The following is a 14953-nucleotide window of genomic DNA, read 5'->3' on the forward strand; positions in this document are numbered from 1 at the left end:
ATTATGTTGAGCCTCAGAATTCAAGCTTCTTTTATAGAAATTTATTGGTCGACTAAACACCACATTCTGTTGACTGATTCTGATTCGACCTCGCCAAGTCAACGCTTGATTTCTAGGTTTTTCGGTCGACTGATCCTCCAGATCAGTTGAATGAACCTAATATTTCCTTGCTTGCCTAATCTGATTAGATCAAACCCCATGTAATTCACTTGATCGGTCGACTAAACCTCAAGGTGTAGGTGCAGCGGAGGCCGGAAAGAGGGGGTGAATTGTCTACACAAATTAAAACTACCCTCCTCAGATCTCTCAACTCAAAAAATAAAGCAACTATAATAAAATTAAAAGTAGAAATAAAAAGAGACAGAATTTTAACTTGGTTACAACCAAGACGGTTGTTAATCCAAGGTAGTCGAAGATCGCACTAGCAGAGTCTCCTTCACTGTAGGCGGAGAAACCTTTTTACACACTTAAAACGCTCACTAGTTGCTAGGAATGACTACAGAGTTGATTGCTTGAGTTGTTGAATATTTCCTAGCTCCAGGGGCCTTATATAGCTCCTGGAAAGTCTATCCCGAAGGTCCAAGGCGCCTCCAACAAGGTCCAAGACGCCTCCAATGAGAGAGGGGATAAAACTTTATCCAAACAGCTCAACGTTCACTTCTGCCAGATCCGAGGCGCCTCCAACAGGTATTGAAGGCGCCTTTAAGCTGGAGGCACCTCCAAGCCTGATGGAGGCCCCTCCAAGCTGGCTGGCAGCGTTTTCCAGCTTGCTTGCTTCTTTGCTTCGTCTTCCGAAGTTCCGTTCTTTTGGGTGATTCCGGCCAACCAAAATAGGGCTCACCCGAACTCAATTTTCGGCCTTCTCCTCGAGCAGGCTTTCGTCCGGCTTCTCGTCCCTCGAACGCCGCACACGTTCTTCTCGTCCACCGGAGTACTCTTCCGCAGCTCTCTCGTCTTTCGGACGCACCGAGCCCCTCGACTCCCTTCCCGTGTCGTCCTTCTCGCTAGTTGCGTCTTCCGCTCGACTTCCTGCGCTCCTAAGCTCCTGCACACTCAGACATAGGGATCAAACACAAAGCAGGACCTAATCAACTTGGTTGATCACATCAAAACACCCACGGGGACCAACAATCTCCCCCTTTTTGATGTGCATCAACCCAAGTTCAAGTTAGAGTTAAAATAGATAGAAAAGTAATTTTAAAAGAAATTACTAAACTAACATATTAAGCATCAGTTTGCAATAAATAAAATTACAACTACTAAATTAAGAGTTAACCAGAAAAATTTTAGCAAAAATTTTTAAGTTAGAAAATTTTCTAATTTAAGATGAAAAAATGTCTAGGTAAACTGAATTTATAGAATTTTCAAAAATAGGAATTTCAAATAAAATTTCTAAGTAAAATGAAATTTTTGGAATTTTTAAAAAATTCTAAGTGACAAAAGAATTCTAACTAAAATGATTTGTTTGAATTTTTCAAAATAATTTCTAAGTCAAAAAAATTTGATTTTTAGAATTAAAAAAAATTCTAAGTAAAGCTTTCAAGAGACATTTTTCTAGATAATTAAAAAAGAATGAATTTCTAAGGAAATGTTTAAAAACTTTTCAAAGTATTATTTAATTCTAATTTAATGCTTTCATCAGAAAGTTAATTAAACATTTATATTTCGATATTTGGCTTCCAGGTCGTGGCGTGGCACTAGACCTTCTTGGTTATTGGAGCAACAACTATTTCCTTAGACAAAGCTTCCATAAAGAAACTCAAAGTTTAATTTTCTTACTATAAGCTTTTAATTAAATAAATTAATTTAGCACAGATTTCGGAACCCAATAGAGGTTCCTTCCTATAGGGTTATTCAAAAATATAGGGGGTACATAGTTCTTGGGCACTCTTCTAAGTTGACCCTGATGGTTTCTAATGTACCAATTCAATTTTCCATAAATTCTAACTTTTGATTTTGGAAATCTATTTAGGCATGCATCATTGTCTTTCAATTTCTCAATTTCAACTTTTAATTTTTCATTTTCTAATTTTAGATTATCATACATTTCTAGTGGGCATGCTTTTGCTAGGTTTAATTTTAATTCAGTATTTTCTTTTTTTAATTTGAATAAATCTTTAGAAAGACATTTAATAAATTGAAAGGACTGAGTCGGGGTTAGGTTACGTACCTTACTTACCTGACTCGGTGATTCTCCCCCTTTATCGTCGCTTTCTTCTTCTGATGATCCTCCTCCTTCATCTATGCTCATTTTTGAACTTGAGTCATCTTCAGGAAGATGGTTGGCTACCAGCGCTAATCCGGAGAAGGCTTCGATGTCTGATTTTGAAGAAGACGAATCTGACCAGGTGGCCTTCAGATTCTTATGCTTGGAGGATTCTGGTTTCTTGTATTTTGTCTTTTCCTTCTCTTTCTCTTTTTTCTTTAATTTTGGGTAGTCATCTTTGATGTGCCCTTCTTCGTTGCAGTTGTAGCAACGAACCGTCCTTTTTCTTTGCTGATGCCTCTGTGTTTGCGATCTAAATTTATTAGAATTAAAAAATTTATTGAAGCGTCTTACCAATAGTGCAACTTCCGATTGGTCGATCGAGGCCTCGAAGTCAGAATCATTTGATCTTGCCTTTAGGGCAATGTTCTGACTAGTCTTCACTACTCCACTGGACTATGCAACTCGAGATTCATGAAGTTCAAAGGTTGAAAATAAATTTTCTAAAGTACTTACCTCGAAGTCCTTAGAGATATAGTACACATCTACTAAGGAGGCCTACTCTAGAGTTCTGGGGAAGGCGTTGATCGCGTACCAGATGGAGTCATGGTTCGTTACTTCTTCTCCAAGATTGGTTAGTTGCGTGATCAGCTCTTTGATCCTTGCTTGGAGTTGCACTACCTTCTCGCCTTGGTTCATCCGAAGGTTCGTTAACTGGGCCCGAAGGATGTCGCGCCTTGCTAGCTTAGCTTCCGAGGTACATTCGTGAAGCTCTAGGAATTTTTCCCAGAGGTCTTTCGCGGAGGAGTAACTTCCGATTCGACTTACCTCTTGTGGTGGCATCACGCTCAGCAGGTGGAACCCTGCCTTTCCATTGGAGACAAATTCGGCTTGCTCCTTCTTGCTCCACTAATGCTCTTCTTTGTCTTTCGGAACTTCAAAACCATATTTCATAGTTAGTAAAATATCGAAGTTGGTTTTAAAGAATACCTCCATCCGGCGTTTCCACGTCGCGAAGTCTCTGTCGAACTTCTGGGGATGAATATTTGCTCCGGCCATCGTCTTGATCGTTGTGCTTCAGTCGGCGGTTAGCCATTCTGAGGCGGTCTTGCTCTGATACCAATTGTAGGTGCAGCGGAGGCCGACAAGAGGGAGGTGAATTGCCTGCACAAATTAAAACTACCCTCTTCGGATCTCTCAACTCAAAAAATAAAGTAACTATAATAAAATTAAAAGTAGAAATAAAAAAAGACAGAATTTTAACTTGGTTACAACCAAGACGGTTGTTAATCCAAGGCAGTCGAAGATCACACTAGCAGAATCTCCTTCACTGTAGGCGGAGAAACCTTTTTACACACTTAAAACGCTCACTAGTTGCTAGGAATGACAACAAAGTTGATTGCTTAAGTTGTTGAATATTTCCTAGCTCCAGGGACCTTTATATAGCTCCTGGAAAGTCTATCCCGAGGGTCCAAGGCGCCTCCAACAAGGTCCAAGGCGCCTCCAACGAGAGAGGGGATAAAACTTTATCCAAACAGCTCAACGTTCACTTCTGTCAGGTCCGAGGCGCCTCCAACAGGCATTGAAGGCGCCTTCAAGCTGGAGGCGCCTCCAAGCCTGATGGACGCGCCTCCAAGATGGCTGGCAGCTTTTTCCAATTTGCTTGCTTCTTTGCTTCGTCTTTCGAAGTTCTATTCTTTTGGGTGATTCCGGCCAACCGAAATAGGGCTCACCCGAACCCAATTTCCGACCTTCTCCTCGAGCAGGCTTCCATCCGGCTTCTCATCACTCGAACGTCATGCACGTTCTTCTCGTCCACCGGAGTACTTTTCCGCAGCTCTCTCGTCCTTCGGACGCACCGAGCCCGTCGGCTCTCTTCCCGTGCCGTCCTTTTCGCTAGCTGCGTCTTCCGCTCGACTTCCTGCGCTCTTAAGCTCCTGCACACTCAGACACAAGGATCAAACACAAAGCAGGACCTAACCAACTTGATTGATCACATCAAAACACCCACGAGGACCAACACTAGGTTTCCTTTGCTATCCAAATCTCATCACATCCTAATGCGCATAATTTATACCTATATTTCCGGGCTTATTTTGCATCTATTTTAGACATTTCATGAACATATTTTCATATACTCCTATCATTCTTATACCTTTTTTTTTTAATCATTTTAGTATGGGAGACTATTCTTGTGTGTTTATTATTGACAAGGCACAAAGATCTTGGCTTTTGGACTTCATTTGGAGACAAAAAAGCCTTGACCAAGTATCTAGCATGGGCTACCCATGGTGCATACCATGGGCATGCCCATATATGGAGGCAAGACATACAAGAAGAGCAAATAGAGACTTCCAATAGCCAAAACGAGCAAGTTGTGCCACCCAACACACCCGTGCCAGCCACTGCCCCCCCAAATTTAGGGGTTTGAAGCCAACATGGCCGTGGCATGCCGACTCAACTTGGCTCTAAAATTCATATTCCATTGAAGACCGAGTCACCCTCGAAAGCTATAAAAGGGAAGGGAGGCCTTAAGCCAAAGGATCATTAGGATTTATGACAAAAATCCAAGTTGGGAGAGCCACTATGCAATGAGTGGAGACTTTGCGGCAGCCTAGAACAATTGGAGTTCAACTGAAGACAATTATTAGTTCTTTTCTAAACTCAGCTCTTATGTCTTGGTTTTGTAACTCCATTATAGAGTAATCTCCTTAATGCATTGATAGTTTTAATGCATTGAACCTCCTTTGTCTATGATACATGTGTTTATCGATTGGTTTTAGTTCATTTCACTCTATCCATCATGTGTTCCTAGATTCAACTAGATAGTAACCTTTTCGAAATAGACTGAGAGGTGAACCTGAGCTATTATCATTACATATAAGTGTACGATTGGATCAATAGAGAGATGGGGTTGGATCATATAAGCGAACCCCAATCTTCGACCTCTAAAACCAACTTGAGAGCTCGTCTATGGGTAGATAGGTAGGCATTCCGTGTGACAATCGGGATCAAACTCGGACCTTTGAAGTGGCAGAAACAGGCCGATAAGAGTCACCTACGAAAGTAGATTGAGTATTATGAGTAGGGTAACATCTAGTAGTTCGTGGAGCTCTAATGATAAGAGTATTCCCTAAAAGTGATCTAGCACAACTATCATAAAATTAATTCTCTCTTGAGACTTTAACGATTTGTCATAGATCTTAAAGGGTCTACTCTAAGCCACTTTATGAGTTGTGGTTAGGGTGAACCCATTGGTGTCATAGACACATCAATTATTTTAGGACTAATTCCTGCATAATCATATGTTGAGATAGGAGGACTTACATTTACCGACATTCATCATAGTGAAACCGAAACTTTAGAATTGCCTTCCTAAACAATTTTCTCAAACATCTTCTCTCCATCACTTTTGTTTCTTCACCACCATGCATTCGATTAATGATTCTCTAGATAATATACTACGAGGGCATTTTTGGTTTTCCCATCTTACTATATTTTTGTTCAATTATTACTCAACTACTATTTCACCACTATGCTTCTAAAGCTTCATAATGACTTAAGTTTTAAAAGAGCATTGTTGAATCACTCTAATACCCTCTAATATATATTACTCTGTGTAGGATTAAGACCTCTATTTCAGCCAATGCAATAGTTGTTATTAATTGCATTATTACATATACATTTTGATGACTGTTAAATTTTTTAAAACTACAAAAGTGTTAGTGTAATCAAGAGTTAATTAACTTAGGACATATTGTATCATATTCCATTAATAAAAGGTAAAATTTTGGTTATTATATTTACTTCAGATCTGTGCCGGATGAATAAGTATAATAATGTCCTTAGGTAGTATGTTTTAGTGTACAACATATAAATTGGTTGAATTGATAGTGGGAGACTATATATATATATATAGACACTACTCTTAACTATTTCTAATCAAACATTAATATATAAGGACTATATTAATGTGTTAAGACTAGTATGTAGGTCAATTGATGACTTAATCTTATAAGTCAAGTGATCCTGTCCGAGCGCTGAGTCGACGGACGCTGGGGACGTGGCACTCTCCGCTGTCTCCGACCGGTGGCGTAGATCTCCGGCGAACCTGCAAAGAAGCCGAGCCGGGAGGGGTTTTCCGGCGACGACCCTCCGATGCTCAAGTCAGGCAACGAGAAATGAGAGAGGTAGCGTAACTGTGGCTACAGTGAGGATTGCGCATACCTTCATCGACGTCTGGGGGTCCTTATATAGGACCCCGGGGAGGTGTGTGCACGCTTCTCGATGCGTGCATGCTTCCCCAAACATACCTTAACAAGCTCATGTCAGAAAAGTACCCCTGACGTCATTCCGCAATCATCAGAGCATATCCCAGATGTGACGGTGGAAGCTTCCACCGTATGATCCTGTGTATGGCTCGGTCGCCAACCCTGCTGCCTATCGGCGGCAGATGTCTCAAGGATGATGTTATCCCCTGCTCCTTTGTCCTCTTGCGCCTCCTGTCTGTTCCAGGGCCGAGCGGTTCGGCCGCTCGGCAGACATATCACTTCTGCCCCAGTTGTAGGTACGAGTCCGACCGGGAGGACTCCCGGTTGTATGCTCGGATAAGATTGCTCCTGCCTGTCTTTGTTGCCTTATGCCTCGGTCGAACGGACAGCCCGCTCGGCCCTGAAACCTTTTTACCTTGAGCGTCGGAAACCCGACCCCTAGCCGGGTTGTCTTTCATTTGGCTCGGGGGATTCCCGGCCGGTCGGCCCTCTCAGTCCGGTCGGTCGGGTCTCAGGGTTGAATCTCTTGACCTTTGACCTCCACGTGTCGTTGACCTTCCGCCAACGAGGGTCCCCCGTCCTTACCACCGGATCATCAAGAATATAAGATATCAAGTTGATACACGAGTATATATTAGAGAATATGTACTTAATTGACCTGCCATGAGATATTTCATGGATCGTTATATGAGTGTCATAAATATTCTTATAGTGACTATTGGTATGAATAGTCTTTAAACCTGAAGTTACTACGATTCTCTATATAAGGAGTTGTGTATTTTGGTATCAGTAAACATCACCTGTAACAAGGTAGATTATAAAAACAATCATTGAGTATGCAATAAGTTATGAGTAGGGATGTGAGTGATGATATTTGTGAGCTCCTTGATTAAGTAGGACACAAAAATACATTACCATGCTCAAATTAGTCAATATGAGATATTGAGCTTATTTGATTGAGTGTGTCTACTTAGGAATCAAGAAACATAAAAATTGATAAGAGGATGACAAGGTCTATACCTCATCGATCAATTTAGATATCAAGGATAGAAAGACTGAGTTATATAAAATAATAGACATAGAAAGGTTAGGTCGGATCTTGACATTCTCGTCACTTGGGTAGCAATGATACATTGCTAGATGCCACTCATTGTTTATGTATCTAAAGTGGTTTCAGATATATTGTTAACGTTACGAAAGCCTATTGGGTCACACACAAAGAACATGTTGATTTGGAGATAATGGATTTATTTTAGTTTGACTAAAATGTAATAGACCCTAAGATTATTAGATTGAGTTAAGTTAGACTTAAGTGAATCCAATCATTAGATTGAGTCGAATTCAAATTACTCATTGAGTTAAACTCAATTGAATCCATTCATTAAAGAATAATAATGAAGAATAATAATGATTAATTTGGATTAATCATGTATTGAAGAAGGTAGATCAAAAGACAAAAAACTTTTGGTATTCTTGGAGGGATTTTTAATGATTTTCAGTAAGGACTTTTGAGTGTTCATCTAGTCTTCTTTTTCTTCTTCTTCTCCTTATCTTAGTCGAAACTAACTTATTTTGTTGCTAGCACAATAAATGTTATTTCTTCTCCAACTCATGAGTTTGTGAGACGGGCGGAGAAGGTGTTCGTGTGGATACTGTAGAGGCGCAAACACTTGATTGTGCTGAGATCTGCATCCAAAGATAAGTTGCTGTCAGGATTGCTTTGGGCACGTAACAAAGGTAACCATTCTATCTGATAGAATAGGGAAACATAGTATACGATATTCGTAAGGATTTATAGAGGGATCCCCTTTTTCTGCTGCATATGTGCTTGTTTTTCGCATAAGATCCCAACAAAAAGTAATTTTAAATTGAAGTTTTTTTTTATAAATTACAATTTGTGGTGTGACCCTTCATTAGACCTGACCCCGGGCCCGTAACTGGGTTAATGGGCTGGTTTCTCTTTGACTTAGGGCACCGGGTTAAACCGTAACCAGCTTGACATCCAAAATGTCTAGGCGGTTACAGTTCTAGGCCTCCAAAAAATGGCAGACCGCTAGTTCTAAGAAATTTTGTTTATATGCTTTCATTGGAACTAACAGTTCCTAGTCATTGGGGGGATAATTTTTGTGGATATATTTTTTCAATGATTAATATCATTTGACCATTTTTTAATCAATAACTATGATTTAGTATTAATTATTGTCCAAACTCTATAAACTCTATAAATAGACACTATGTGAAAATCAGCAATAAACTTCGGATATTATCCGAAGTAATAGGTAGTTAATTACCGAAGTAGACGCACGTGAAGTAAAAGGGTAAATTTTTTACTTCACCACACGTTACCGAAGTCTTTCACCGGTTCAAAACCGGTTCAAAATCGAACCGTTTTCGAAGTAAAAAACCTTTATTACTTCATCAAGACCAGTAAAAATACTGAAGTAATTGAGGATATATTACTTCATAGGTTACGTTGTTTGACGAAGTAAAATATGTATACGACTTCAGATTTTTTGAATTTTGGTGCAGTAAATATTTTATTTTACTTCCATATATTTGACTTAGTCGAAGTACTTATTATTGTATTACTTCATCATAGTATAGAAGTAATAGAGCATATTTTACTACAACAAATAAATTCAAATGTAGCAAAGTAATTTATACAAACTACTTCCCAAATTTATTCAGTAGTGAAGTAAATAGTTTCTTTAACTACGCCACTATTTAAATTTATTGTAGTTTTTGTGTTGTATTACTCCATCATTTATTTATACCGTCGAAGTAATTGACAATATTTTACTACAATATAATTTTAATTGACCAAAAGAGTATATGATAATATGTTACTCCAACACAATATTTTTCACAATCAAAATTAAACAAATATATCATAAATATGTATCAAATACAATCCAAAAGTGTATTCATAAAAGACATATTTAACCATAACCCAAAAAATTTTGTATCCATAAATTTCTAAATACAATCGAAAATTTATATCACATCCTACACTTAAGCACCTATATAGAAGTAGACGAATTCGCTCCATTCACTTCTGACTTCATCATACTGAGATTGATTGTAATACTGTTTATTTTTTGATGTTGCAAACTGAAACATAAACAGAAGTTTGAGAGTCAATGTAAAATGATTCAATATTTCATAAAGAAGATATTTTATAAAGAAGAAATTCATCTTCATCTCCAGTTGAGGATATTCATCCAAGACTATCTCTTTCATGTACCGCATTACACAATATCCACATTCAACACCACCTTTTTATTTTAGATTACCCTAATCAAATTGAAAATGTTATCAATAAGTCATAATCCAAATAACAAGAATTATTAATTGATGTCTAAATACATAGTCACAATACATACCGTCAATTATTTAAAACCAGGTCCTTTTGAAATTCCCCTTGATGCATTGTATAACGTGACCCCACTACATTGTAAAAAATAGAAAGTTATTTTATCAATCTCTAATGAATTTAATGTATATATTCACAATCAACATAATCTACTACCTACTTGGTCACAATAGTTTGCCAAGCATGATCTCGGTTCCTATTACTCAAAGAGTCCAATAAATATATCATATTCTTATCTTCATTAATTATAGTCAGGATCCAATGGTATCTGCACAAATAAAAAAAAAACATTGACTAATATGTAGTAGGAATTGATTAATAATTAAAATCTTACCTAGTATTGTATGGAATGAAGCAGATACTATCTTTGTTTGATGCTCTCAACTGCTCAGCAATATGTTGTGACAATTTACTGCCTTCTTCGCCCACACCACATGTTGGTATGTGACCAGGATCCACAAATGAGACATACTCAGCTCTATTTTCTTTCTTCAAGTATTTGTAAAGGTAACTGCAAGATAATTTCAAGATAATGATAAAGTAATGGCAAATCTAAATATACCACATGTAAAATTGATGAAAAAACATGTGAATAAATATTTCAAACAAAGTATAACATTTGAACAAATATTGTATTTAAGACATAACATACCCCATGTAAACCAAAATTTGCCTAACACCTATCTAACTTCATATTATAGCTACTGCATGGATTTGTAATATGGGTTTCTTATATGGGTAACTTGTAGTTATGTTAATTGTAATAGAAGCAATCAAAACTCCTGCAAGGCTTGAGATTTTAAGCTTCGTCTATATAATTTGGATATTCAAAACAACATGTAAATTCTACAGGAATGATTGCAATGTCATCTTATGAAGGTTCTTTGGAAGACGTGCAGCTGCTACATTGCATCATCTACTCAGTCATATATCTATCTTAATTTCCTTCACTTTATAAAATATAGTACTAAAATATGTTGGTGTGTGATGCTTACGCGTTTGCTAAGTATACTAGAAGTGGCTATCCTACATCTGGAAGCTGAAGCCATACACCTATTTATATTGTTCATACTAATGTTTAGGTTCTTGCATCAAATCACTGAATATTGAGATAAATTTTTCATTCTGATAATATAACTGAATATATAAATAGAAATGAACAAATTTTCAATTGTTGTCCTAGTTATTGTTACTCATAAACACCTACAAACCACTTCCAGGGAGGTAAACAAATCCCAATTTTCTTATAGTGCACAGGCAAGAAAATTGGGATTTCACTACAAAGATAAACAAAGGCAAGCAATCATTTATATAGATAGTAATAATTATAAACAAGAGCAAACAAAGGCAATAAAAACAAAACAAAAAAAGCAAACAAAGGCCATATATATAGCCGTTGTTTGCTCTGCGCATCATTTATCTAATAATGACACAAGCATGACTAAATAACCAAAGACATAGAAAGATGACCTAGTTAAATGGAATCATTGCACCTAGTCTTCAATAATCTCCTAAGTTCCAACAACTCTTCCCATATAGAGGACGAGAATAATCATGTAGAATTAACACTTAGAGTTTACTTTTTTTTAGTACCAGGATATCCTTAAGTAGTGTCTAAATAATGCATACTATTTGATCGAGGAGGTGCTCCAACAACCAAAACTTCAGACAGAAAATCATACTGAATTAATGGATGCATCAACCTTGTAGCAATGTCAGGGTATCCTTTAGCAGTGATTATAATTGATTAGTTTGGTTGAAAAATCGGTCTTCTACTAATTGTTGAAATATAGCATCATACTCAATTAAATAATATTAGTGGAATTGAGAGGATTTATCACCATAATTTGTAAAATGTCTCAGTTTACCTTCTCTACTATGATGATATATCTCACATCATAATTAAGGACAAATATGTTCAATGCATAAAGGTCTCCGGTTATAGCATAGCCAACTTGTCCAAGCATTGAACAATCAACATTCTATTCACCAAGCTCCTATAAATATACAATATATCAACAATCAAGTAGTTTGGATAAATCAAAAGAAAGGGAAAAAGACAACACTCATATTCCAATGTTCATTTAATAAGTGAATAGCATTCACATAAAAGGTGAATGCTACGTCATATATGACACAAGTAATATAAAGTTGAAATATAAATCTGGATCACTTAAAACAAAAAGTTGCAGAGTTGCACCTCTAATAGGAATCTCCCAAAAATTGTAACTTTGCTAGAAGCCATGATACCTAGACTATGTCGAGTGCACTGGAGCAATGCAACAACATCTGCAACAATTATTTGAGAAAGTTGAGCAACTAGGTGCAAAGTAAACTTAGATTATAGTTAATACTCAATACCAATATGGATGATAGAACATGGTGACCTTGTACTGCTCTGCTGACTTGATCCTAAGATGTGAAATAGTCAGGTGAGTCACAAAGAAGCTTATAGAAAAGTTTTCGTTGCGTGACAAGCTTCCCCTCCCCGACAATGCGGAAGCACATCGCCATGACCATCTATACTGCAGAGAAACTCAACAAGAACAAGAAATTCATGCTATGTGTAGAGTGCGAGATATTGGGAGTTAATTACAGAAACTATATCTCTTGTGAAAGGTTTTGCATCCTATGCTCTCATGAAAGATCTTGTGCAAATAGGGTGCGATAGAATAGATTGATGAGACCTCACTCAAGAACCCCTTGATGGAACCCGTTGTCATTAGATTTGTTGTTAATCTATCACGTCAGATGGGATTATTAGTGAGCAAACTGTGATCCCAAATCACTCAAAATAAATGACGTATAGCTACAACAAACACGATGAAACCCTAATAATGAAACTGGGGTTTAATTATAATACCAAGGAATGGATCCAAAATCAAATGGAAAGCCCTAAACCCTTCACAAGCTTGCAAATCGAGAAAGAGACACACCGATGCCAGATTTGATACGGCTGGGTTGGGAGCGGTGAGGGTTTTCAGGAAATTGAGGGCAGCGACTTCGATTAGTGCTCTCACCTGCAGATGATTGCAAGGAAAACCTAGATTCACCATTCGAGAAACACATCTAGAAGGACAAGGATCGAAGAAAAAGCATCAAAATGCCGAAGAAGAAGAAGAAGAAGAAAAAGACGAGTGAGGTATTCAATCTAAAGACCATGCACAGAGTGAGGATTTTTGCAGACCAAATGCGCTGATCGATGAAGAAGAGCGATGATTTCAGGAGATCCTGCTCTAGAGAGTTCATTTTATCATTTTCACACATATCTTCTCTATTCTCATTCTCAATTCGACATTCTCTATATGTTTTTGACTCTAAATCTTCATTTTTACGCACTTTCGTCTCCAATTTTCAACTACAATGAAAGGAAGCCATGGAAGTTCATCATGTTGATCACAGAGGGGAAAGGAAATAGTAAATCTACCTAACATTCAATCCATCTATGATGAAACTGAACACCTTCTAACACATGAAATATAAGGAAGTACCGATACAATTACTTTTATGGTTTGGAAAATTCCTCCTCTAAAATCTTCTATTTTCACTAAACATTTTAAGAAAGTCACTATTCCATCGGGAGAATTGCGTGCAAAATGTAAGAATTGCAATGCTTCATACAAATTCCAAGCTATCGACAACTATGGATCATTGAAATGACATGTAGGAACAACACAAAGAAATGAAGCACCCGATGGAATATGTACTCGATCATTCTCAATCAAAGTTATCTTGATTTTCTTCAACTAGCAGTAGTACTGATTTTGGTTTATTTTTATATTCTAATAATAAATTAAGAGAATCATTATCTAAATTTATTTCCGTAGAACATTTTTATTTTAGTTTTGGATCTAAATTCACATTTTAAGATTTTTGTGAAGAATATCTTGATTCATGTGCTAAACATATTTCTAGAACTACACTTACTCATATAATTAAAAAATTAGTAAAACAAGGAAAAAATAATTTAATTGATAAATTTAGTAAATTAAATGATAGAGTTTCTTTATGTTTCGATATTTGGAGTGATCATTGGCAAACACATTCGTATATGAGTGTGACTTATCATTGAATCGATAACTCTTGGAACCTTTAAAAATATTGTTAGCTTATAGGCTTTTTGATAAATCACATACTGTTTATAACATCACATAATTATTATGTTTAATTTTAAAAAAAATATGAATTAAGTTATAAAATATTTTTAATATCATTAAATAATGCTAGCTCTAATACTGCTTATATAGAAAATCTAAAATTTATTTGTCAACTTGTTATCGGCGGTTTATTTTTTCATATTCATTGTGTGTGTCATGTTTTAAATTTATATGTTCAAGATAAATTAAAATTTTTAGAAAATTATATTAAACCAATTAGAATTGTAATTTTTTATTTAGGGTCACATTCATTTATAATGAAATAATAGGGTACGTTTTGTAAAACTAATGGAATGAGATCTAAAAAAATTCCATGTGTTGTATCAACGAATTCAACATATCAATTATTACAAGATTTATTTCAATAAAAAGAATTATTATATTAATTTTTGCACAAAATACTAATACTAATATATATTTATATTTTAACAATGAAATATTTATAGTAGTATTTATGGAATTTTAAAAGTATTTAATGATGTAACTGAATAATTTTCTGATGTTTTTTATCCCACTGTTTATTTAGTTTTAAAGATTTTTTATAGTATATTATTAGCTTTAAATGAACATCTTACTATTTTATTAAAAATCTCCCCCTTTTACTAATATCATCTAATATTTTAAATCCCACTGTAGAAGAAGAAGTTAACATTTCTCGTAAAACTTCTAATTTAAATCTAGGATCTAAATTAACTACTTGTTTTACTAATTAATAATATTTATATTATTTAAATCATATAAATAAAATATTATTACTACTTGTTTTACTAATTAATTGGATTTAAATTAAATCCAATTAATATTATATATAATATTAGAATTTATTTATATGATATTTATAATCAATATTATATAAAATATGGAATACAAACTAGTATTTCTAATATACAACGAACTACAAGTAGTAATTTAAAACTTACAAAACTATAATTTTTATTAAAAGAAC

Source organism: Zingiber officinale, chromosome 2A (genome assembly GCF_018446385.1).
Source record: "Zingiber officinale cultivar Zhangliang chromosome 2A, Zo_v1.1, whole genome shotgun sequence".
NCBI classification, from domain to species: Eukaryota; Viridiplantae; Streptophyta; class Magnoliopsida; order Zingiberales; family Zingiberaceae; genus Zingiber; species Zingiber officinale.